This window comes from Neomonachus schauinslandi, chromosome 1, assembly GCF_002201575.2.
Source record: "Neomonachus schauinslandi chromosome 1, ASM220157v2, whole genome shotgun sequence".
Lineage (NCBI taxonomy): Eukaryota > Metazoa > Chordata > Mammalia > Carnivora > Phocidae > Neomonachus > Neomonachus schauinslandi.
The window spans coordinates 138,872,998-138,900,220 of record NC_058403.1 but is presented as its reverse complement, the minus strand read 5'-3'; the positions used below and the strand labels follow the sequence as shown (position 1 = coordinate 138,900,220).

The window sequence follows — 27,223 nt, the reverse complement described above, 5'->3', positions numbered from 1 at the left end:
GTGTTTAGCGATAATAAGAAGCAGAACCACTCAGTGAGTTTTATGACAGTTTTAAATCCCCTGTGCACCTGCTTAATGCCTGCCCCCAGGGTATGCTACGCCCCCTGTCCCACCCTAGACATGCCACTGATGGGGTAAGCTGAGTGACCCTCTCTCCTCACTTCCAGATCTAAGTGTGACCCTGCCTTCTAAGTATGTTTTACACTCTCCTTCATGGACCCCTTACAGGCTCTGGAATACAACAGCCAGTATCTTGGAAATAAAGTGAAATGACACAGTTGCTGAGGCTCAACAAAAAAGCCTATTTGATGCCCATAGAAATGGAGCCCCTCAGCCTTCATGTTTATTAGAAAGAGCATTACCTCACTCTTGAGAGCAAATAACAGATATTGACTGAATATTTATAATGTGTAAGATGGCAAGCTAGGCAGTGAACAGGGGTTTGTGAAGTTATGAGACATGGTCTTGGGACTTAAGACATAGCTTGGACACAGCTTAGAAAAGGCAAAAACCATACAGCAAATAAATTTAAGAGATAGAAGCTTATTAAAAAGGAGGGGTTACTTTAATTAGGGGTGGTCAAGGCAAATGTTTGACCCAAGCCTCAAAAGGATGCATGAGGGCTGCCTGGATGGCTCAGTCAGTTGAATGGATGACTCTTGATTTTGGCTTAGGTCTTAGTCTCAGGGTCCTGAGATTGAGCCCATGTCATGCTCAACGGAAAGATTGCTTGTCCCTCTCCCTGCCCCTCTGCCATTCTGTGCTCTCTCTCTCTCTCTCTCTCTCTCTCAATCTATCTATCTAAAAGAAAGAAATAAAATCTTTTTAAAACAAAGGATGCAATGACATTGGATGAGTAAAAGGAAGAGGAGGGAGGAAGTCTTCAGTGGAGACTACATCAGGGGTGTAGAAAATGCAGTGTGTTAAACAGTCAAGCAACAGTTTGGACGATGTCCAACATGAACATTGAGATGCACCATGGAATATATTAAGGGAAATAAAATGGGGCCATGGGTGGCCTTGAAAGGCAGGTAAAGGAGTTTGACCTTATTGACAGCCGAGGGTCACCACATGCTTTAAGCAAGGGGGTAACCAAATCAAAGTGGTATTTCAGGAAAATTAATCTGGTGGTAATATGAAGTAATATGAAGGACTGAGGTAAAGAAAGGGGGTAAAGAAGGAGCAAATTTGGATACAGGCATGGAAGTGATAAAAAAGAATTTGAGGAAATTCTTCTTCAAATACAAGGGAATGTATGACATTAGACAAACGGTCAAACATCACAAAATTAAAACTCAGAGTTTGGATTAAATTTTAATTTGGGGAACATGAAGATATGGCTCTGGGGAAAATATACAATTGGCACCTAGTCAAATTCCCTTATATTTGGTGACATAGTATTCGGAGCTAAAGATTCTGAGCTACATTCCCAAAGGAACAATTTAGAGAAGTCAGAGGGGCAAAGAGTTCTCTTTGAACGGTAGAGCTCTAATGTTAGTTTCTCCACAAAAGCCAGTAGAAGCTTTCCATCTTCAAACACAAGCAAACAAACAAAGGAATCACTTGCATGAAACTCCAATAGAATTCCATCTGGTGGTTGGCCCCAATTGGGACAGCCTGGCCTTAAGTCAGACGATACAATATGAAAACCTTCAGAAATGTAAGATCTACCTTCTACTTCTAATTCTTTTCTTGGAAACATAAGTAGCTTCAATTATAAACACTAAAAAAAAAAAAAAAAAGAACAAAATTAATCCTCAGAATGAGCTCTATTTCAGGGCTGCACTTAATGTGTGATCTCTCCTGCGCTATTTAATTCACCTCTCCTCTTTAAATAAAGCTCCCTACAAAAAATCTTCAGCTCTTCAAAAGAGAAAAATGCCTCACTCTTATCTGTGAGTTGTCTTAAGGGAGAGATGCAAGTTTAAAAGAGTCTAGATAGACAGTATATTGGTCTTTATTATAAATAATTTTCTGAATTTAAGGCATGGTCCATATCACAAATTTCATGTCCATTCTTCAAGTCACTCAAATTCAAAATAATATAATTGAAATATTTTGCATCAAGCATCAAAGTCCTTGTGCTACATATTTTTTTTTTTTTTTTTTAGTAGACATGAGCATCTGTATGAGGGTTTCTCTTGGGAGAAAAAAGACCCCACATCCTAGGAGGTGAGAGCAGGATTCTGATCTTCTGGTGAAGGGAGAGGCGGAAACAGACTGGATATTCAATCTCCTTTTATGACTCAGTTTACCAAAATCCTTGCACTTTGAGAAACAGGAAGAACATCCATTTTGAGAGCCACAGGTGAAGTAATTTTTCCCAACATTTTTCAAGATTTGGTTTCAGTTTCTAAAACTGGAGATTTCAATTTCCACTGAAACGTAAAGAAGCCCTTTCCTGGGGAAAGGGAGAGAGAGTCGGGAGTGGAAAAGGCAAGCAGCCCTGTACACTGTGTCTACAAGGTGGCAGAGAGAGAGGGGTTTTCACTGTGAAATCAACATCGTTCACTGCCTGATTCAATCTCTATCAGGATGGTTTTCACACTTACAAAAACCCATCTTTCTAAACATCATGAATAATGGATGGAGATTTCTGAAACCCCTTCCTTTCCCTCCACAATTTAAATCAAGCTCTTTCAAAGCCAACTTACTACATCTTGATGGAAGCCTGAAAAGGTTATAAATAGTAAAGGTTGAAAATTTTCCACAAAGGTAGGTAGATGAAAAAAAAATCCTGATACCATACACAGGCAAGATGTACTCAGCAGCTCATTAACAACACTGTCTTCCTTCATCACCGTGCTGATGTCATGAAAGAACACAAGGAACAAAGAGGGGTTGGGGCACCGCTGCGCTTGCCTCCAAGCTGAAACCTCTACATTATCCTGCTTCCCCAAAACCAGGCGTATGAAGCTAAACTTGGCCCAGGGAAGCTGTATGTAACTTGAATTCTTAATACAGTCTCCCTCTGACCCTGGCCGTTGTTTGAATGCTGCACGCTCTGTGCGCTCTAGAGGATTGAAGCTTACACCTGTAAACTGTTCGCTGAGTACAAATTTCCAAGCTGGAGGAATTGTTTTTTCTCTTGCTTCAAATTCCTCTAGGTTTCATGGGAAACTCTTGTCAATGTCACAAACACCAGATCTTTACAGAAAAAGCTGTAAGAATATGAAAAGGATACTTCAGGCTGGGGCAATGGAAGGGGTACTTCATGGATGAGGTGGAGAAGGCTTAAGAATAATAATGTTATTTGGATGGTGTTAAATTTCTAAAGGACCCTCAGAAACCTGTACCATCTGATCTGCAGAAGAGCCCTGTGAGGCTGTTCCACCTCTCAGGGAGTCCCCAGTGAGTTTCATGCAATAAATACGTATTGAGCGACCAGTATGTACCAGGTGCTGCTATGCCCACAATAGTCAAGGCCTCCGCTCCCATGGAGCTCAGGGCTGAGAGTGAGAGACAGATAATAAACATCAAACACAAATAAATCACCTAGATAACTTAAGATAGTGAGAGAAGCCATGAAGAAAATCCATGAGGGCCATATGTTAGAGATGAGGAGGCTGTTCTTAGGGGTGACACTCAAGCTGAGAACTGAAAGAGGTGAGTAGCAAGCGATGGGGTGACCTGAGGGGGGGGCCATGTCAAGCAGAAGGAAGTGCATGTTCAGCAACTTTGAAGTAGGGACCTGCATGCCATGTCCTACAAACAGCAAGAAGGCCAGCATGACTGATGGGAGCTATCCTACTTGGAAGTACATGACCATGCATAAAGAAACAAGATGGAGGAAGAGAAGGAAATAGGGCTCATATTTGTTGAGTGTTTACTACGGGCCAGGCTTTGAGCCAAGTTCACAGTAATAAGTGGTGGGGGCTGGGACTCACACCAGATTCCCTGAGTCCAAATCCCATATGTCTTATACTATGCCATGCTGCCTGGCCCACACCCTGCCATCTGGAAGGCCAGCTGCAGTTCACCCAGGTAGAAATGGGAAAGAGAAGGAAAAATAATATTCTGAATCCCACACAAGATCCTTTTTACCTGTTGGCCTATGTCCTGAGTGGTTTTCTAGGAGGGGCAAATTTTGGCCCAAATTTTAAAAGTTGCAATTTCTCTAAATGCAAAGGAACATTGTCTTCACTTCCTATCTTTGGCGGCCTCTGGTCTAAAGAATCAGCTGACTATCTCTGCACTCTGAGGCAAATTCAAGCACTGAAGATAGAATATAGTTATCAGATGAAACTAAAAAGGTGACTGGAAAAGAAAATAAAGCATATTTAATGCATCTAGGAAATGAATCCAAATGGATCTTGATTAGTGTTGCAAGGAGAATGCAATATAAGTTCTTTCCACCACCTTCCTTTAAGCAAGCTTGAATACTCTCTCTGACACTGCTTTTACCTGAGCTCAAATTGATTTAGAAACCTGTCATACTGAATTAGCAAAAGAAGATAGTAATTCAGAGGGGTGCCAATGTGGCATTATTGAAAAAGGCTTCCTCTGCAAGATTATTTGGGGACAATAACTCACTTTCATCACCATGGGTCAGTATAAGCCTTTCTGTGACCTTTCTGTGGCTTTTGGATTTAACCTTTTAGAAAGCCCACCACATAGATGAGAAGTGCACAGAGAACACCTGCACCCACCAACCAGAGAATGAGGACAGATGCGAGAGCAAGAGCACATCCATGTGTTGGCTCCATTCTGGTCACTTGGCATGGACCAACACAGACCCTGTGGCAGCCTGGCAGAACAGCTGGGTTTCAGAAGACCCTTAACCTTGACATCCAACTCAAAGGTCAGGAGAATTAGGAATAAATAGCACAGACATGTAAAATAAAATACTCTCCCTCATGATCTTAATGATGGGCCATCTCTTCGGAGAAGCCTTCCACAACCATCCTATCTCCCCCTGCTTCATCACTCCCTGTCTTGTTACCCTCATAATTTTCTTTTTCTTTATTAAGATGAAACAAGTTTTGAAATCACCCAATTAATTTTCATTACTTGCCTGGCTACTTCCATCCCTCCCATCCCAGAACATGATCTCCATGAGAAGTAGAATTTTAACCATCCTCCACCAGCCCCTAGGAACAATGCCTGGAGTAGGCACTCAATAAATATGAACTGAAGACTTTGGACTTGACAAAAATCTCATTATATAAGAGCAGAGGCTATACTGTGTGCAAGTGTGTTGTTTTACCAGCTGTAACAGTGAAGCCTATGCAAGCAAGAATCCAGGCAGTCACCATGAACCGTCTGCTGACGAGAGACTGGCTGTATGTCTACCGGTTACTTGGTGGAAAGAACCTTAGCTGTGGAAGAGCTGAAGGGCAATTTTGGTTCTCCACACTAAAGTAAGCATACTCCTGAGTAAGCTCAAGAAAAATGTCATCCAACTCTTCAGCACCTACTTCTTTATTTTTGTTTTTTTTTGTTTTTTTAATTTTTATTGTTATGTTAATCACCATACATTACATCATTAGTTTTTTTCTTTTTTATTCCTTTATTTCATTTTAGTAGGATTTCTTTTTTTATTTTTTTATTGTTATGTTAATCACCATACATTACATCATTAGTTATAGATGTAGTGTTCCATGATTCATTGTTTGTGCGTAACACCCAGTGCTCCATGCAGAATGTGCCCTCTTTAATACCCATCACCAAGCTAACCCATCCTCCCACCCCCCTCCCCTCTAGAACCCTCAGTTTGTTTTTCAGAGTCCATAGTCTCTCATGGTTCGCCTCCCCCTCCGATTTCCCCCCGTTCATTCTTCCCCTCCTGCTATCTTCTTTTTTTTTTTCTTAACACATATTGCACTATTTGTTTCAGAGGTACAGATCTGTGATTCAACAGTCTTGCACAATTCACAGTGCTTACCAGAGCACATACCCTCCCCAGTGTCTATCACCCAGCCACCCCATCCCTCCCACCCCACCCCCCAACTCCAGCAACCCTCAGTTTGTTTCCTGAGATTAAGAATTCCTCATATCAGTGAGGTCATATGATACATGTCTTTCTCTGATTGACTTATTTTGCTCAGCATAACACCCTCCAGTTCCATCCACGTCGTTGCAAATGGCAAGATCTCATTCCTTTTGATGGCTGCATAATATTCCATTGTATATATACACCACATCTTCTTTATCCATTCATCTGTCAATGGACATCTTGGCTCTTTCCACAGTTTGGCTATTGTGGACATTGCTGCTATAAACATCGGGGTACATGTACCCCTTCGGATCCCTACATTTGTATCTTTGGGGTAAATACCCTGTAGCTTCAGCACCTACTTCTTGATCTGCATAACGAAAATTGTACATTATCTCTGAGACTTCTCTACCTCTGAAAGTCTAATATTTTTCTCTAACTCTTTATTTTGAACAATTTTAAGGTCTAAGACTTCAGAAAGGGTGCAAGAATTGCACCATGAACACAGTAGACTGACCGGCTGTTAAATATTCTGTCGCAGGGTGCCTGGGGGCTCAGCTGGTTAAACATTGGACTCTTGATTGCAGCTCAGGTCATGATCTCAGGGTCCTAAGATCGAGTCCCGCATTGGGCTCCATGCTCAGCAGGGAGTCTGCTTCTCCCTCTCCCTCTGCCTCTTCCCCACTCTCTCTATATCTCTCAAATAAATAAATGAGTCTTTTTAAAACGTAAATAAATATTCTGTCATTTGTTTTCCCTCTTCTTGTACATATGTGAGTATGCATGTGTGAATGTGTGCATGTGTGTCTATGTGTACGCACATGCATGTGTGTGGTGTGTGTATATGTCTATGTATACGTATACATGGGCATTAAGTGCACAAGTGAATATCTATGTATATTTGGCTTGAATTATTTGAGGGTTCATTGCAGACATTGATGTACTTCATCCCTAAATACTTGAGCATAAATCTCCTTAGACCAAGAATAGTTGCCTCTACTGCAATTATCACACTCAGGAAATGTAAAATTTATAACTATACAGTTTTCTAATAAGCAGTTGGTTTTCAAATCCCTTAAATGTCCCCAAATGTCCCTTATAACTTCTTATTTTTGATCCGGGGTCCAATCGAGTATCATGCATTATATTTAGTTGTCATCTTTCTTGAGTCTCCTTTAATCTAGGATGGTTCCCCAGCCATGTTTATTTGTTTATTTTTGGCCCTTTACAACACTGACATTTTTGTAGTGTTCTGGCCCAGCTGTTTTACAGAATTTCCTTTCATTTTAAATCATCTGATTTTTTCCTCTAATTATATCCAGGTTAAAGTCTCTCATTCTAAGTACCTAACATGACCAATATAAAGTAGATGTGAAATACTTATGGTTCCCAAAAGGAATATTTAGGTTGAAATACCTAACCAATGAAGAATAAGAACACTTTTGATATAGGTATCAGGTCTTACCTGATAGAAGAGTCTCCTCCATCTGTTAAAAGCCTCATCAGTGCAATCAAGTTAGTGCTTGCCACATATCAGTCACTCACATACCACCTTCAAGAATTTTGTTATATCCAGGTTTGACTTGTGTTAGCCTTTATGCAATCCCTTACTTTAATTCAATCTATTTATTTAAACTATCATCCTAAGAAATAATATCCATAAAAACGGTTTTGCTATGCTTGCTATATTTTTCTAATACCTATCAAAGTACACAAAAATATCCAAAGCAAATTTATGCACATCTAAAATGATTTCCCATACCAAAGTGGGCTTCTTGGGGAAGTACTGAGTGGAGTATGGTCATACTGCTGTGTGTGTCGTGCATGTGTGTGTAGACAGAGTTGGCATAAAAGGCCTTCTCAAGAACTAAGGAAACAAGAAGGTGCCAAGGTTGTCGGGGCAAGCCAGGGCCAACACCCAAACAAATGACAAGTCCTGCAATGCCCGAGAGGCACAGCCGCTATCTCCAGTCCCCTGACAGCAGATTGATTGCTTCTCTATTCATTTCCCAGGCCCTCAATAGGCAGATGGAAAACAGGCTCAGGAAAATGCTACTCAAGCAAACTCAGACACTGATGGAAGGAATCACTGTGTCCTCCAGAAGATCACTTTTTGTGGCCTGTAAAATACGCCTATTGGATCACAGAATTCCTGATGTTTCATACCCCTCTACATCTGCCAGAAGGAGACCGAGGCCAGGGATGCTGGGTGGGTTGTCCAAGGTCACACTGCTAGTCGGTGGCAAATCAGGAACTTCATCTACAACTTCAGATCCCCAGGGCCAGTTCATTCCATACCTCATGCTGAGGCCTGAACCTATATAGTTTTTTTTAAATATATAAAACCATACATATATACACCATTACACATATAAAACCATATTTGTACACACACACATATAATCACATACATATACATATATATAAACACACACACACACACACACAACCACATTCTGGCTTCCTGAATCCCTCCTAAATGCTCTTTTAATCACAAATGTTCCCAGCCCCCAAGAGAAGGGCATTCTTTGAACCTCACTTCTGTCAGCTTGGCTACTCACCAAACAATCACCTTTCTCTGTGTCCCTTCATATGTGAAACATGTAGCCTAGGCCAGCCCACACTCAAATGCTTCTAGTAGTTCTACCCAACCTAATTTTGGCAAATGTACAATCCTACTCAAAAAACTGAGCATCGGACCTCCAGAAAAGTATTCTAGGGCTAGACCTCCCACCTCCTTTCTACCGCAGGTCAAAGCTTTGTGGAGCAGAAGGCCTGGGTGGCTCAGGGACAGGTTGGAACAGCCCACACCTGTCCTGGCAGTTGGTAGATACCCAGCTATCCATCAGCCCAGGATGCTCTCAGGGACTCTCACTTTTCTTTCATCCCAACACGCAATTGGTTACTAAGTTCTGTGGCGTCTGTCTCCCTAGAGTCTGTCTCTTCCATTCGCTCTTCTCCTTCCCTACCGATACATCTTGGTGCAGGCCCTCATCTTCCTCCCCTACACTGTTACAAGGTCTCTCCCCTTGCCTGTCCACCAAGCCACCCTCTACACCCGTGACTCTCACAGTGTGGTCCAGGGACTTCTGGGGGTCCCTGAGACCCTTACATTAAGACGAGACTCTTTCCATGATACTATAGACATGATTTGACTGTAGATATGATATAGACTATTTCCATAACACTACATATATAATATTAAAGATGTGATCTGCCTTTTCTATGCTTATTCTATCATAAGTATACGGGGTAGTTTTCCAGAGGTTTTCTGACATGGGATATCACGACAGAGTGAATCCAGAAGCAGATATGAGAATCAGACTGTCTTCTATTAAGCCAGATGTTAGAGATGTACAGAAATGTATAAAGATGTCACTCTTCTCACTGAATTTGCATTCTGGAAAATAAATTATTTTTCATAAAAATGTGTTTTTATGTTAATATGTAATGGGTTTATTATTGCTATTTTAATGAATTAGTAATCATTTTGTTAATATCTCAGTTTTAATTTCTAATATGGGAAATAAGGATAATATAATCCACATAAACAAAAACTGCTTGGGATCCTCCATACAGTAAACCCCTCATTCATGATAGCCCTGCTTCCCTGTTCCTATCCTAATTCATATTAGGTTCTCCAGGTCTCCTGCCCCTCCTCTCTCTGTCAGGTGCAATATCAGTTTGATCTTTCCCTCAATCCATCCAGGGTCTCTAAAGCCCCTTTGAAGCCATTCTCACCAACTCACAGCCCAAGCAAATATGACTCTTTTCTCTGTGACCTCACTGCTCCCAGCACATACATGTCGCACTCTGCCTGTAACGCTTTCTTTATGAGCTCAGCTTTCCATAGATCTCTCTCTCCCTCCTATGTCCACACGTTCTCAGAGGTCCAAGACAGAATCTCACAATCTATATCTTTGTATCCTGGGTCCCTGGAATAAATGTGTATTTGTTAAATGACCTGAACACAGGGGAAATGGAATAAATGCGACAGTGGACTTCTAAACATCAGACATGGGGAAAGAAAGTGAATGAGAAAGGGTGGAGTCAAAGAATTTCATATGTCCAAGTTGGAGAGGGGTCTGCATAAAGCAGTGATTTTTAAAATCACTAGGCACAAGGATTACTTAAGGAGCTTATTAAAAATGCAGTTTCTCAGCTTCACAGACGCAGCTATTCTGACTTTGCTGGTTTGGGGCAGGGCCTAGAACTCCTCACTTCAACAAAACACAGGCTATTCTGATGAAGGGGGTTCTCGGAACACACTTTATGACCCATTAGCAAAAATAATACAGCGGAGGGGAGGGCTGCTCAGGGCAGCAGTTACTAGATTAGGCTGGGCTGAATCACCTGAGGTAGGGAGAGCAAGGAAGACTTGATGAAAAGGCAGTTTCCTGAGTCTTCAGAATCAGAATCAGAGGTGCATCCAGTGAGGCTTAGAGTCGGAAAACTTTACTCCCATGGTTTAAGTGCTTAGTCATAAGAATGTGGAGCCGGGGTATTAACCTCTTTTCTTCTTCCAATCATCTCTACTCATCCCCGACCCTCCCATCTATGAAGCAGAGACCATATGGTGCTCCCGGATGTAAATGGTAAATACTCATAAGAAAAGGCCCTTTGGAGGGTCATATAAATGGATCCTAAATGGATGGGGAGCTTTTGGGAAAATACTGGATTAACAAGAAGACCAAAATAACTTTCATAGAAAGGACGAAAAAATGGAAGGACAAGCAACTCCCAAGTTTTCCAGAGTTTAAATGTCCACACTGTGCTTATGGATCTTGCTCCCATTGTTTCCCCATATAATCTAGACCCACACCACCCAATGCAGTAACCACTAGTCACAGTGGCTACCGAGCATCTGAAACGTGGCTCCCATGATTGAGGAGCTAAATGTTTAATTTTATTTGTGATTAATGTAAATTTAAAACCCAATAATGCCATTTATTGGAAAACATTCAAATATATTTGAAACAACGTGGATATGTGAACCTGCTTTTTCAATTGTCAATTTTGTGAAATCTGAACATAGGTCAAGTGTTTCTGATGAAAATTCAGTGTCCAAAGTGCAATGTGCTGTATAAAATACACACTAGTTTCATAGACTCGGTATAAAAAAAAAACAAACAATAAATTTTAACTCGATCATATGTTAAAATGATAATTTTGGATATACTGGGTTAAGTAAAAAACATTATTAAACTTAATTTCACCTTTTTCTTTTAACATGTTTCATGTGGCTACTGGAAAATTTTAAATTCTGTAAGTAGATAGTATTATATTTCTGTTGGAGAGTGCAGTTCCATTTAAGATGGTATAGAATGTGACTATTGAATATTGTCATTAAATATTATGAAACAATCTTGGAACATTACTTTATAGAGGGAAATGAGTGTTCCTCTATAAATTAGTCACCCCAGGGACTGCAGGCGGATTCCAAGGATGCTATCATTTTGGAAACTCAATCTTTTCCAGATCTCACCCCTACCTGTCTTCCCAATGATGGAGCAGCCTCCAGGACAGCTAATGAGTCCCTTCTGAAAAGAAGCCTCAGAATTTTCAAGTTCCAGTCTGGTGTTTACACACCTGATCACCGTCTACCTTTAGCAGCCTTACTTCAAATGACTTTGGCTTATTTCAAAACACCAGACCCACCCTTAAACAGCTTAAGAATTCATACTGATGAGACTATTCACAACATTATGCCATTGGCTCTCAAAGAAGACCCAATGCTCTACTGAATAAAGGCAAAAGCATCTCTCTCCAAAGAGACTAGTTACTAAGCCAACCACACTCTTTAGGTGGAATTCTAGCATGTTAAATAAATTACCAGACGGTAACGTTCTTTTCTAACCCCTTCTGTGGGTTTCATCTGTCTGAAAACTGCTCTCATTGTTATTTCCCATGTTATCAGGCATTGACTCACACCTTGAGGCAAGGGTTTTGACTTGGGGTTCATGGTCCCCCATTGAGAGGCCATGACTACAGTGCAGGGGATCCACAACCGTGGGAGGTCTTTTCTGACTTTCCCCCCACGCTGATCAACAACTGGAATTTGGCATTTTCTTCAACTCTAAAGACAAGCAACAGACTACACTACTGTCATCAGTATCTGATATCACCAATGAAAATCACAGCTTTTTTTTAATATGTAGCAACACAGTTGTTCAGAAATCCTGAAATATCATTTATGCATATCACAACTTTAAAATCATAATAGTTCATTCCTCCTGCTCATAACCCCTCCTAATATAGAGAGACAATTATTGGTCAACGTCTCACCTAGTAGTCATTCAGCCACAAAAGGGAAAAGGTGCATCTTCTCACTCAGTGATCCAGACATCTGGGTTGTTTAATGGCTGCCCCATCTACACTTACTTATTCTTCGTGGATAAACAGAAAGAAGTCAACCATTTAGATCATTTGTTATAGTTTCGCAAAACTGGCCAGTCTAAATGAGAATGTTTAATTCTTCATAAGTTAGCACTGCCTTTTGAAATATGCCAGGTATGTGGGCTGCAAGTCTAGACCAGGCAAGTTCAAACACATCGGATGGTAAAGCTAACTACTGAAGTGTGTTATTTAAAGTGATATTTTTTTAATAATGATGACAGATTTGGCAGTGATATAGGTCACGCATGATATTGTAAGTTCAGTGAGACAGAGATTCCAGTAATCCCTGAGAATCAGTGTTTTGTGGGTATTTTTGTTGTTGTTACGGTTCTTTGTAATCTTATGTACTTCAATTTTTACATTTAAAATATTTTTAGATTTAATTTAAACAAATTAAAAATGTTAATTTTACATTAAAAAAATAAGAAAGAGTACATAGGTTTTACCAGACTTCCAAAAGGTTACATAGCAAGAAAAATGGTTAAAATCCCCTGAACTAGGCATTGCATTACTAATCCAGGACCCTGAACATCCATGTGTATTTACCAGAAACACCTGCTGCAGGTAGAATCCACAAATGTTACCTGGCACTGGTCACAGTCATGTTCATCACCCCTACTCCACCCACACTGAGGAGAAAGAAGATTTCTCTGAATTAGGGTCTACTGTTAATCAGCACCAAAAAAAGGCAAAGTAGAGAAAAGACCACTACTTTTTAAAAAGAAGTAAATGCACAATTTCACCTGTTAACACCATAGAAGTTGATGATGAGTTAGAGGTTTTGGAGCTTGGGAAATCAACAGTAACTTCTTAGTGACTCAATAAATTACCATTAATTTCTCTAGAAACCAGTTGGCTCTTCCACCTGCAACATGCAAAGTAAATTAAAATCTTGCCTATTATTACTGAATCTATTTCCCTCAGTTAAGTACAATATGAATGTATATTTAGAAACACTGCAACACCTTCCAATTTAAAAGAAAGCGATGTGGGGCTTATAGGGTAAAACCAGGTGAGGCAGAAGAAAGCAACGCACGTTGAAGACCCATATTTCTCGGCACTGTTGTCCCAACATTTAGAAACACCCTGGCATAAAAACAATGCTGTCACTTTTGGAAATTTTGTTCTTTTTTTTTTTTTTAACACCAAAAGCCAGCTTCAGCCCACAATTTAATATTGTCAATACATTTTCTTCATTACACAACTGGCACACCAACTTTTACTAAGTACTTCACCCTTCAAATCCCACACCCACACATTCTGAACTCATCTGCACCCAGATATGAATAAAGATGAATAGCATCTTGAGGAAATAGCTTCTCCATTCTCCAATGGCAAAAGCCATGGAGCAAACACCTCACAGTGTCTGAAGGATTTCTCAGAGGAATGAGAAAAAACTCTAAAGCCACCATTTTGTCAGGAAAATTACGTCCTTCCATGGCAACTTGCCCATTAGGGATTTGAAATCCAAAGGGACCTCAGAATTCCTTTCCAATATAGAGGTTTGGTGACTTTCTTATAAAGAAATGACTTTTCTTTTTTCTTTCACTAAATTTCAGGCAATTAGGTTTTGGTAGGTCAGCAGCCCAACTCAGCATCTCTTTATGGAGAATGGTTCTAGGAGACCTTGATAAAATTGCAAATGCTTGGAAATAGTCACTTGCTTGCATGCTGGGTAAATAGGAAAGCATGCTGACTATATTTATTTTACTATCATTATGTCTCCATGGGGTGGGCTAGTAAAAAAGTGCAAGCTGTTAACAGCTTGGTATATATATACATACACACACCCCAGACACAGTATACTCAAAGAATTTATTTTTCCTTCATCTCAAACCATGACTGCAGAAAATCCCCAATACTCGAAAGAATTTTTTTCCAAATGTTTGTTTCTAAATTGGATGTTTGTCACTCCATTCATTAGTGTTCGTTCATTTGACAAGTTGTTAATGAATGCCTACTACATGCCTGGCTGGTGGTGAACATCACATACAGTGGTATAAACACAGGCAGGTCTTTGCTCAAAGAAATGTTTCACAAGGTGGCTAGGTGCCCAGACTAACCTATAGTAACCTCCCGTATTAGTCTTCTTGGGCTGAGGTAACAAAATACCACAGCCAAGGGGACAGCATGGCCAATATCTTGTAAGGGGTCTCTCCTTGGGTTGTAGATGGCCTTGTTCTTGCTGTATCCTCACAAGACCGTTCCTCAGTGGATGTGGGTGGAAAGAGAGGGGGCAACCTCTCTGGTATCTCTTCTTATAAAGGGCACTAATCCCATGATGAGGGGCCCACCCTCATGACCTCACCTAAACCTAATTACCTCCCAAATACAGTCATGTTAGGGGTTAGGACTTTAATACCTCTTTACTGTCAAATGTGCTATGTCACCTATAATGTGAATTCAATAGACTTAACTGTTTCAAATCCATCTCAGAGGAGTAGGACTTTGGTTCCTCTGCGATTTGGCTGCTGCAGTGGTTAGGGCTGAGGACCCCAGACACCAACAAAGGATGAGAGCTACAGCAGCACCAGACACCTCAGTCCTGAAGACCCAGGTGGTTTGGGGTTTAGAGGAGAGTAAAATAAACTCAGGTCAGCATCTAAAGCAGAAATCATAAGATCTCTGCAGTGAGGTCAAGATCCAGAAATGATATGCTTTTAAAAATCAGGTGTCCTTATTTCATGCCTGCCTCTTTGAAGCTCCTCATGATCAAGTTCAATCAGGCAATACAGCGAAACAAATAAAAATAACACAAAATCAGAATAACAGTAAGATTCAATGTATTATACTAGGCCTGAGGTTTTCACAAAGCTGCAATTACAGAGCACTTTTAACCAGGCCTGAGGAAGTAGGCTAGCTGCATACTCACCCCTCTGCTATGGGAAAGCCAACATCCACCTGGCCCGGCCCCTCGACTAGAAATGATTTGACTCTTCCAAGGTTCGATCATTTCCTTAAAAGCCTATATGATCAAAGCCAGCCTGGAATGGACAGGGATCAAAGAGGAGAAATTCCAGAAATCCAAGTGCAGGCTTTGACTCTGACTAAAACTTCGTGCAGCTGACTTCCTTTCAGACAATTCTCTGCCACCTCAAAGAAACCACTAACACATATCACAGAGGTTGAATGCACCTTTCCCCATGGTCCTGAGTCCATGCAGAAGCAATCAATAACTTTCAGCTGGATCTCTGACATACAGACTTCCAAAATGGAAAGTCAAGCTCCTTCATGTTTTTCACAGAACAAAGGGGTAAAAACACTCCTACATTGCTCTTCCCCCATCTAGTGTCAAAATTGAAAAGGCAGGTAAGGACATTCAGGTATCTTTGGGTGACTTAATTCACGCTTGGGGCTGTGCACATAGCACACAGAGCCTGGGAATAATTCTAACGTGTGTCTGGTTCTTTGCAAGGGCTTTTATCTGCAGAGTCCAAAAGGATCCTTACAGTAAGTTACGTGGGACGAGAAATATGATAGCCATATGGTAGAAACCCGGGGCTCAAAGAGTCAAAGGGACTCTCACCTTTGGTCACACAGTTAATGGCAGAATTCTATTCAAAATAGAAATTCCAAGTGCAGATTTTATCATCATCACACCAGCTTGGGAACTAGAACTCCATTCGTCATCACACCAGCTTGGGAACTAGAACTCCATTCGTCATCACACCAGCTTGGGAACTAGAACTCCATTCACCATCACACCAGCTTGGGAACTAGAACTCCATTCTTCTGCAGGAGGCTGGATACAGCCTGTGGATGTGTTCTGTGTTTTGTTTTGTTCTGTTTTTAATTGAATTAGTTCAACCATTAAGCTTCAGGAGTTTTCCCATAAAAATCTGGATTTCTGACTTTTTTGTAAAAACCAAAGCTCAGATCTGTCCTCATGCAGGCAAAGGAAGAGCAGAGCTAAGAGGAGACTGGCCTGAGGAAGTGAGCCTTCGGCTCAGGTCTTGATCCCAGGGACCTGGGGTCGAGCCCCACATTGGGCTCCCTGCTCGGCAGGAAGCCTGCTTCTCCCTCTCCCACTCTCCCTGTTTATGTTCCCTCTCTCGCTATCTCTCTCTCTGTCAAATAAATAAATAAAATCTTAAAAAAAATCTTAAAAAAAAAAAGACTCCCTCTCCCTCCATGGGCTCATGCTCATGACCCTAGCAGGTCATGCTCTTCCCACTTCTGTGACTGTGCTCACGTGACTTCCTTCCCCTGGGATGCATCTGTCTGTCTTGCCAGTTTGGTGGGGGCATGAGAGCAATCTTTCAGAATTCAATTCAAAGGCCCCTGGCTCCATGAAGTCAGTTCTTGGTATCCCTGGAAGAACTAACTGGCCTTTGTTCAGGGCTCTTAAATACTTTCTTGTGTTATTTTATTAAACCTGTTTTCATATGTGCATATTCAGTATTGGGCACATAGTAGGCAATCAACAACGTTTTGATTGATACTAAAAACAAAGAAGTAAGTAGTACTTACCATGTGTCAGACACTGTTCTGAGCACCTTATACACAGAAACTCATTTCAGCCTCACAACATTTCGCATAGAGAAAATGGAGGCCTATGAAAGGTTGAGACATTTTCTTGGAGTCACTCAGCTTGCTGTTAAGTTGCAGAAGGGGAATAAGAACGGAGTCTGGCTACCTCTGGATAGATGGGTGGATGAAAAGATGGAAGGGAGAGACAGAAGAAAGGAAAGAGAGAGGGAAGGAGGGAGAACCAGGCAGGTGAACTGTCAGGAAGAGGGAATGGCATGTTCTGTGGCAGGAACTGTAAGGCTGTCGGTGGGGGCAGGGGCAGTGTGTGTGCTGATAAATTTTAACAGCAGATTCTCTGGGAATAAAGAGCCCTGCTTTGCAGTATCTGTGAGTTTCTGTGGTGTCAATAATCCTACCAGATGGAGATTTTGAGCTATCAACATGATATCACTGAACACAGAGTTGGAAAGAGGAAGGGTGACCAGTTGGTGGTACTCCCCAGTATGAACTCCTCAGCTGGAACACACCAGGGTACAGGATGTGCCCAGGAAAGTGACCGAGGATGAGACAGGTAGGACCAGGTGAGGAAGGAGCTATTAAGTCATACTAAGGATGTAATTTCCTGGACGCAACAAGGAGTAATTTGCCAGTTTTTAGCAGGAAGTGACACATCACACGGTTATGAAGACGGACACACATTCAAAACTTCAGGAACCCCTCCTTCATCTTTCCTACAGCTTTCCTGAGTGACAGTTATGGCTGCAAGGAAACCTATCAATGATTCTACCCTTTCTTTACTCTATCCCTTTACCCACCAGCTATACTTCCTTCTACCACTACCCCTGACAACCACCACCATCCCCTTATTCTGGGCTCCTGGGCTCCAGGGGTCAACAGACTCTCAGGACTGTCGAGTGTAGTGTCTGCCTATCACTATTGGTTCTGTGGCATGTCAGGGCTGGGAGACCTAAGCAAAGAAAGTGAGCTTGAACCAGCTGAACAGGAAAGCCATCATAGGGAATATAGATAAAACAATGCCAGATGCGCCCTTGACATTACAGACCACAGAGCTGGTAGGGGCTCTAGAAAGCCTCCAGTTTACTGGGGAAGTAGAGCAGAGGGCAGTCAACTTAACCAGCCCAAAGATATCAAGCTGGTTAAGGTCAAAGCTAGAAGTAGAATGAGGTTGCCTGGTTCCCAAATACTCCACCTGCATATAAAGAGGAGGTTTTCTGAAATGTTGCCTCCCCCTGCAAAGTCAAAGGTTTTCTTAGGAGAGCTTTTTCTACTGAGCAGGTTCTACTTCACCAAATAGAACAAGTGGAAACATGGTGATCTCCAAGATCAAGGACATCCTGTCATCTTCTCACAACAAGGGACAATATGAGCGATCTGTTTAGAAAACACTCTCTGACCCCATTCCCCTCTCTATCACTCACAGCCTTATTATCCAGCTTAAGAATTCTCCAGATCTGGACATTTTCCCGTGGGTCTCCATCCACCTGCCTGCACTGAGGCCACTTCCTGATAACCAGGAAGTGGGCAGGGAAAGGAAGTGCACCTTTCAAAGCCATTGTGGCAGCTCTGCTTTGGGGGAAAAAATCGTTGGGGGGCGGGGACTTAAAACTTTCAGCTGATATGAAATGCAGTCTGATAATTCAACCTCACTTCAGGTGAAACTAGCCAAGGCTACATACAGGGCATGGAGCCAAGGCAGCCATCGGGAACTGAAATACAGGCTGATATTCATCTAGCCAGGAGCCAGACTCTGCTGCTGCTCCAAGGAAGCCCATTTTCTAGTTCTCACAAAGGCATCCCACAGCTTGCTTTTGCCCCTGACCTGTGACTCTCTTTCTGCTAAAGGTATCCTTTATTTGCCAATGCCCACCAGTATCTATAACCATGATCCCTAGGAATAGGGCAGGTAAAGCCAGTTCCTGTGGCCAGAAAAGTGAAAATTGGTCCAGAGAGAGAGAGAGAGAGAGATCCCAGAGAGATAAAAGCAGCTAGGAGGACCCTGTTACAACTTGCCCACGCCTGTTCCAATGCACACCTACAGTGTTAGTTGAAGATACTAAAGCATATGGGTTTGGGGTTCCTGGGGTCACAGACGTCTAGAGCATCTATCAATAGAATTCAAGTGATCTACAAACTTGAATGGGAAAAAAGTGACAACTTTGTTTACTAACTTTGAACTACCATTTAGTATTTCATTCCATTATGAACACAGGCTACAAACCTGACATGTGGTAGCAGAACCAGCGATTTTGCCACTGATATAAATCAGATATTTTCATATCAGAACACAGGTGTTGCAGTTATCTCAAATCAGCTTTGCTGCTGATTCCTACTTAGGAGAGATGGTAGCCATCCGTCCCACCAATAGGTCTTGTTGTTACATATACATCAGCAGGTCACAGTGGGGTGTGTGTGTGTGTGTGTGTGTGTGTGTGTGTAGTGTAGTGTTATAATCATGTGCATTGCATTTTAAGAATTTAAACACATCATTCTGAGGTCCCTAAGATTGGCAGACTGCCAAAGGGCCGCAAGGCATCAATGAGATGAAGAGCCCTTGGCCTGGTGATTGAGGAGCCCCATTAACAAGGGACAGGGGAACGTATGAGACCATGCCCTCTGGCTGAGCAGCTAGCCTGCCTGCCTTTGTGTTGACCTAGACCTTGAGGAATTATTTGGGTACATTATTTTTCCTTGTACACTTCTTTAGCTCTTTATCACTCCCGTTCACTTTCTTTAGTCCCTGATTTCTAGGCCTTTTAATCTTACCCTTCAGGTTTGGCTTACTATCAAAATCTCATTTCGTCTTTCTGCACTAATGGCTGGGTTCTCTTCCTTCAGGTGGTCTGTTTTCCCTCTTGGCCTTCCTTACCCCTTCTCTCCTCCACCTACTCTCTGAGGCATCTCGGTTACCTCTCTCTCGGCCCTCCTAACCTGACTGGCTATCAGTCATCCCTCCTTCTTGGGTTTTGCAGTAGATGCTTTGGACACCAAGAATCTACACTATACCCTGCATTAGGGAAGGGAATGAATTTTGTCTACAGGACGTGTTTCTAAGAAGCAACCAAAAAACAGACTGACCACCTGGACAAAGTACAACAAAACATTCCATGGTAGGAGAGTACCCTACCTTCGCCAACCCGAGCTTAAATATAATTTATAGGAGGATGGAAGACATTCCTGCTTAATAATCCCTGATGACCAGATACCTAGGGAAGGTCAGCAGACTGGACCAGGAGTCTTCTGAGTGCATAAATTCCCAGAGTAGCAAAAGGAAAGTATACTGCTTAGTCACTGCTGACAGGGTGAGCCCTCTGTAAGCAGGCCTAGACCAGCATCGCTTTTCTAAATCAGAAGTGATGAGGTTAGACTAGAGGAAAAGCCAGTGTGACTTCATGACCTTTGTGCTTTAGCTTTGGACAAACATGCAAGTGCACTGTACCTCCTCCCTGCCCTCACCAGGGGAAATATTTGTCCTGAAATAGCCAACTCTCCCTGCAAGGTATTGAATACTCACATGTAGACTGAAAATTATATCAATGGCCTAAAATAGAAAGGAAGAAAGAAAAAAAAGGAAAGAAAGAAAGAAAAGAGAGAGAGAAACAAAGAACCTAATCTGCATTTGAAAACATACCTTAGTTTTGTCAACTATTAATCTGTGTTTGAGCATGGCTCACAATATTTTATTTTTTTATTTTGTTTCTATTTTATTTCTAAGAAAAGGCACAAATCTTAAAAAAAAAAAAAAACCTCTCTGAGACTATAGTGACACTTACATTGGACAGTTGCTAACATAAAAAGCAGCTCAGAGAACTTAGGATAAATTGAAACTACACATTTTCTTTGAGCCTCTTGAAGAAAAAAAATCTTTTTATCAGTGTGGTTCTTTTTTAATATTTGTTCATTTGTTTATTTTAAATGAATTATACCGCCCTTACAAGAAACTCATCCCTTTTGAGAAAATCGTATGTTCCAAGCTTGTTAGCTCTTAAGAAGATTGCAGACTTCATTCTCACATACAATGGACATTTCTAGGTCATGTTGCAATGTATTAATTCACTAGCTTTTTATGAAGCATGTATAGTTATATACTAGTATGTCAGATATAAGAGCTTCCCTCATGGTTCCAACCACTTGTAGAATAAAGCTCATCAAGGTCACAATCTGCAGATAAAATATTAAATTTATTGATCATATGGAATATTCACACTTAAATATAAATTAAGATATTAGATATTTATTTTAAAAAATCCATGAGGGTAAAGCTTCTCGGGTTCTACTTAGTGATCTTTTTTCCCCCCTGCCAACATCTTCTTCAAACTCCACAGAAACTTATTATGTGGCTTCTCTTGTTATTAAAAGTAGGTCAAGTTCAGATGCTCTGGTCCTTGATTATGTTTTTTTTTTTTTTGATTTTCAAATATCTAACCCAAACTGAGAACTTTGATTCATGCTATGTATTGCTCAATAAATGTATTCATTGTGTTCCAAATAAAAGGGCTTCGTTTTTTCATAACCTTGCCCCAGAACATGTTGTTTAACGCATAATTGTTATTCTGCCAACAAACTGCAATCAGTTTATATGATTTAAGATAAATACACGCAAAAGGAATTGTCCCAGCAGAAGTGTTGTGTGGGCCCTTTAACACTCCACCACATAGGAGCCACAGTAAACTAGGCAGAGAGCATGACTACCATGCCCATCACAGAAACAGGATGAGGCTCCAGCTAAGTCTCCTATCATCCCTGAAAAGATATGAGTTGGGAACCAGGATGTCTGCCCAGATCAAAAAGGATTCTTCTTCCTGTGCTTCCTAAAACAGAGACCATTTCTTTTGAATTTTGTCATACCTGATTTCAGTGTTATGTCTTTTTTCCTCTCACATTGCTATAATTTAACTGAACCAGCATTCCACCTTCAGAAGGCTACTCTTCTAGGATAATTTGATTTTTCATGGTTCTCCCTTAAGATTAGTGTAACTATGCATATTTTTTCTGACTCACATAAGACAATATTCATTTCTTTTTTTTTTTTTTATTTGACAGAGAGATAGAGAGCACAAGTAGGCAGAGAGGCAGGCAGAGGGAGAGGGAGAAGCAGGCTCCCCGCCGAGCAGGGAGCCTGATGCGGGACTCAATCCCAGAACCTCGGGATCACGACCTGAGCCCAAGGCAGCCGCTTAACCGACTGAGCCATCCAGGAGCCCCGACAATATTCATTTCTAATAAATTCTCTAGAAAGTGAATGCTTCCCTTGAGATAACTGGGGACTCTGGGATTTAGATCAGTCAACCCAACACAGATAGCAAACTGAGGTGGTGGGTAGGTGGGGAAGGGGGAAGAAGAGCATCTCTTAGTGCAGACTCTCCATGGCCATTCCTGTCACCCCAAAGCCCTTTATCAGCCAGGCCTCCATAGACTCCCCACCCCAGGTTCTTGATAGCACTGTCCCCCCACCTCCGACCACCTTTTCCTCCTCCACCCCGATTCACTGTCTGAGGGCTTCTGTCCTGGCTTGCCACAGCATCAGGGATGGAAATCCTATTCCAGGGGGCATAAAAGGCACCAAGTTTCCACTGTCTGTCTGCCTGTAATTCTTACCCCTCATGTGATTCTGAGAAACAGGCTTTTCCCAGTCCCCCTCTCTGTTTACTCCAGCTGACTTTTTCTTGATTTGTCTCCAGGGGCAGGACATCCTGATACTATAGCTACAGAGAAAAGACAGGGAATGTTCTTAGAAACCAGAATTCTGTCCTACAAGAATGCCTAGGGGTATATGGAATCCCTAAATTGCTGGAGAGGTCCCTTTGTTATAGGGGCCCAGTGGGTGAGAAGGTGGCAAAGAACTATTTTTCCCCTTTCTGACCCCCAAGTATATCCACTAGAAAGATACTGTTTTGCCTCAGATTTCTGTTTTGCATCAGCCTGAGGCTTGACCCAAGGGTCAGAAAACCAGAAGAAATAATACCAAATTATTTCATTGTATTCAAGAGGATTTCTCTTATTTTCCCAAATACTTGGGCGTGAGGACAGACAGAACTATTCAACTTGACAAAAAGACTGCTAAAATGATTGAAAATCCATTTAATTTTATTTAGAGTCATCTAAAGGTTTGCATGGTTAGTTAGATTCTGTTGATCTGAAGGCGTATATGTATTGGGTTGCAACATTTTTTACAAATGAGCCACATTTGTGATGGTTTATCCATTATATGACAGTTACTTTTCCTGGTTATGCTGATTGAGGCATTTATGAAAAATAGAAAAGTGAACTTTTCTTAATAAACAAGTTTTTTCCTAATTAATTTTAAGAGGCTGAAAAGCAACAGCAGTGGATGTAATCTGTTCATGCATCAACATAGTTTATTTTGACCTAGAATCAGAAGACAGTGCTTCTAGTACTAGTTATGCTAGGAACACACTGAATAGCCTTGAGCACATCACCAAATCTCCTCCCTACCTCTGGATTGGGAGCAGCGCTATCTGAGGTCCCTTTAGCTCTAATATTCTGTGATTCAATCACCAGAAAGGGACTCATGTGCAAAAAAAAATAATTTCTACAGTTTGTGACTATAGAAATCTCTGTGCACCTTTGAATTCCCCCCTTGCCAGTTCTCCTCATACTTAAAAAGGGAATGTCTACCAAAAGGTCCAGAAAAGAAGTCCATTGCCAGCGGCTAATTTCCTAAATTTACTTCCAGTACCAGGATCTCATCCTGCCAAGATGCACCCCCAACAGACTCTGAGAGGGGCAATATGCACCATCAGTCTCCCCAGTGCCATAGGCAAGAACTGGAACTTATATAGCATGCCCCTGGGGTCTGGAGTAAAGGGCTGGAGCCCTCACCCATACTTCCTTGTGGACAAAAGGTCTTCAGTACCAAATGGGGCTGAGAGCTTGGAGCACACCCAGTGTTCTCCACCCACAAGAACTAACCACCTTCACAACTTATTGGCTGGATGACAACAAGCAAATAACTTAATTTCTCCATGGCTTAGTTTTCTCACCCATAAAACTGGGAAAAATAACTTTATCGTCCAGGGTTGTTGTGAAGAGTAAATCTAAAACAGTTGATGCAAAATATCAAGAATAGTGCCTGGCACAGAGTAAGAGCTCAGTAAATACGAGCGCTGATTATTATTATTATTATATTATCATCATCATCATCATCATCATCATCCTGTCTCCCAGGATAGCTCAGCAATGGTGAAGGGACACTTTGGTGTGGATTTGAAGTCTTCCTTCAAGAGTTACAGGAAGGACATGTTCCAACCTGTTTCTAGGGAAGTGGTCTGAGCACAAACCCAGGTAATAAGCATCCGGAAAGAAATGGGCCCTGGGGTGTCGGAAGCTAACTCACCCGGGGTGACGGACTTAATTCTGGGATCCTACCTCAGGTATCCAGGTACTTCGGAAGAAGCCAACGCTCTATCCCCCCGCGATGCCTGGCCTGTGAGGGTGTGGCCTTTGTGCTCAGGAGCTGCACCGGGAGTCTGCGCTGAGGGAATCCCCGTTCCCGCTCCTTGGAGCTCTGAAGCTTGCCGCGGGGAGACTGGGAGCTCGCTGCTCCAGGGGTACCCCAGGATGGGCGTGACCGACCTCAGGATTCCTCGGCGGAGCCCTGACGAGTCGACGTCTCTTCCGGAAGGGTCTGGCCAAAGCGTGGGGCCCAGAAAAGGGGAATGCGCGGAGCTCTGCTCTCTCCCCGCTGGTTACAGGAGAGCAGCAGACTTATGCAGGGCAACCGCAGAGACGGCTGTGCCCCTAAAAGCCTGCACGTGGGAGGCCTGAGCAGGCAGGGCCAGAGGGTTTTAAACAGCTCCAGAACCCACGCAACCTCCAAATTCTTCTACGGGCCAGTAGGAACCGGGAATCGGACTCTCAGCCAAAGGTGCTCCTTGGAGAGGGGCGTGCACCTCCTCAGAGAGAGAAGGGTTAAAAGAGGTGCTTCCAGGCCTTTGGTAGCCCAGTGTGTTCCCCAGCTGGACAAACGGAGCCTGGGGAACTGCCCGTTCTTTGCAACAGCAGTCTAGGTCCCCTCCCGCAGATGGTCTTCCATTCCAGATTGCTGGGGTGCAAAGGAGGAAAGAGCCTTGCCTTCCCGCATCCACCAAAGCGTCTGGAACAACCAGAAAGATCTACCTAGGGGCCCAAGCGTGGACAGACCCACCTGTGCCCGGGGTCCCCGGGCCTGGAAGCCAAGTCTCCCCTTACCTGATGCCCACGCCCCCTCGCCTGCCCCGCACGCCCTCCAGCTCTGCGCTCTGGAGCCTGCAGGAGCAGCGTGGGGCTCCCCCACTCCTTCGCTCCGCCCAGGTGCGATTTGTGGAGGGGCGGGGGGGAAAGGTGGCTCCCACTGCAGCCTCCGCCCCTGCTCTCTCCTCCAACCTGTTCGAACCCCTGTCTACTGGCTAGGCGCTGGGGACTCCCCCCTACTCCGCACACACGCCTCCCCTGGGGGCCAGGAATCCCCTTCCCACCCTGCGGCTGTGCAGACCTCTTTGACTCCGAGCGCGGGGCAGGAAAGATGGGCGTGGGTCTACGGACGCGGCTGCGGAGGTGGAAGGGTGTATAAGAGGGTGCCGGAGAAAGGAGCGGACCTCTTAGAGCCTGGAAAGGCATCCCTGGTCCATGATCCGATCACTCAGTCACCGCCTAAGATGCCAACGCATTCAGAATCTCGCCGGGAGGTTTGTTTCTCCTGGAGGGGAAGATCGCCCCATCCCAGGCACCCAGAAGCCTGCCTTCCCAAGTCCCCCTCGGGCTCTGGCATTCCGGGGCTCCATTCTGACTCTCTGCGCCTCTCCAGGTGCCCAGCCCCTCCCCCATCTGTATTTACACACCCGGGCCAGAGCCCTCAGGACTCAAATCCTTTTTCCTCCACGTCAGGTGACCGCTCGGGGCTGGCCCCTTGCCCACTTTAAAAAAGCAGAGCCCTTTGGTACCCTTTCAACCAGATCTATCCCCGACCCTCGGTTTCCTCCCCCACCCCTCCAGCAACATTTCCCTCACCAAACGACTTACTTCACCCACCCGGATCTGCACTAGCCGTTCCCGCGGCGCACAGCCGCAAGCCACTCCAAGGGTTTCATTACCGAGTTGGGGGTGGCATTCGCAAGGATGGACCGGCTCCCGCCGTGCTAGACAGAGCCCCAAGGGTAGCCTCAGCCTTCCCCCTCCCCCCCCCCACGACCCACCCCTCCTATTTCATTATCTCTGCTCCTATCCAACCCCCACAGGCACGATGAGCACTGTTGGGTCCCAAACCCTCGCCTCTCTAGCGGGAGCTGCAGGGAGTGAAAAGTCGACTAGCAAGAACACCGAGAGAGAAATGGGCAGATGCAAACGTCAGGGGGTGGTAGTGGGGGAGGACTGGGGGAAGGGCGCACGCGAGAACTAGACGTGCAACTTGCACGGCACGGGGTGAGCACCGCGCAGGGAGGGGGGCACAAAAGTTTGCAGACTATTGCACGGCAGTCGGCTGCACGCGAACAGAGGGTCGACTCCCCTTCGCTAGAAGGGGGTCTCTAACAGGATCGGCGCCAAGGGGACCGGAGGTTTGGACATGGCTCTGACCTGGGGTGACAGTTCCCCTCTACTTGTTATGGAAGGGATGGCCTAGGCACCCGGGCAGAGGGACGACACCGCGCTTTGCGAAAAAAGCAACAGGCGGCTGCACCTTACCTTGCGCCAGTCCCGGGCCGGGGTGGCTGCTCCATCCTCGTGGCGCAGGGAGGAGGCGTTGGATGCGTATGCCTGGGGGTGTGCGCCGCCAGAACTGCAGCGGCCGCTCTTCCCACTCGGCTGCTAGCCGGGCTGCCCACCCCGAACCGGGCCGGCCGGGAGGGCTCGTTCCGGGTCGCGGCGGCGGCGGTAGTGCGCGGCGGCTGGAGCGCGGGACGCGGGCAGTGCGTGGCTAGCTGGCGTCCTCTGGCGCCTCCGCCGAGCGAGGGCGCGGCCCCGGGCGGCCGTGCGGAGCACCGCTGGGCTCCCGCTTCTGCGGCGGCTGCTGCAGACCCTGCGCCCGGCCCCGGAGCCTCGCAGGAGGAGGAGACAAAGACGCGAGGGAGGCGAAGCGCCGCTCGCCCAGATGGATCGTCTCAGTCACTAGAGGGGAATCGCCTCCAAACCCGGGCTGGGGAGGAGGGAGGAGGGGCGAGGAGGCAGGGTACTGGAAAAGCAGCGGGGAATGAACGTGACAGTCGGAGCCCTGCCGCCGCCTCGCCGGTGCTGCCCTGTTGCCACCCGGGTGGAGGGTCCGGAATGGAGAGGGAGGGCGGGGGCTGAGCGTTTGCTGCTGGAGGAGAGGAGCTGAGGTGGGAGTATTGGCTCCCTCCGCCTCCCTTGCCTTCATTCGTCGCCCCCCCCCCCCCCCCCCCCCCCCCCCCCCCCCCCCCCCCCCCCCCC

At 44.1% G+C, this 27,223-nt stretch overlaps 1 protein-coding gene across 2 annotated transcripts in view; it reads right to left on the bottom strand.

The window, feature by feature from the left end:
* The window catches only part of LRRC3B (leucine rich repeat containing 3B), a 91,568-nt gene extending 64,978 nt beyond the window's left edge, over positions 1 to 26,590 (bottom strand). The window contains exon 1 of one of the 2 annotated variants that reach the window (XM_021678814.1): positions 26,501 to 26,590. The gene's annotated coding sequence lies outside the window, so the exon portion shown is untranslated. Of the gene's footprint in view, positions 1 to 24,208; positions 24,379 to 26,500 lie in introns of those variants that run through there. The other variant, XM_021678813.1, reaches the window with a different exon arrangement.
* Positions 26,591 to 27,223: the final 633 nt, after the last annotated feature.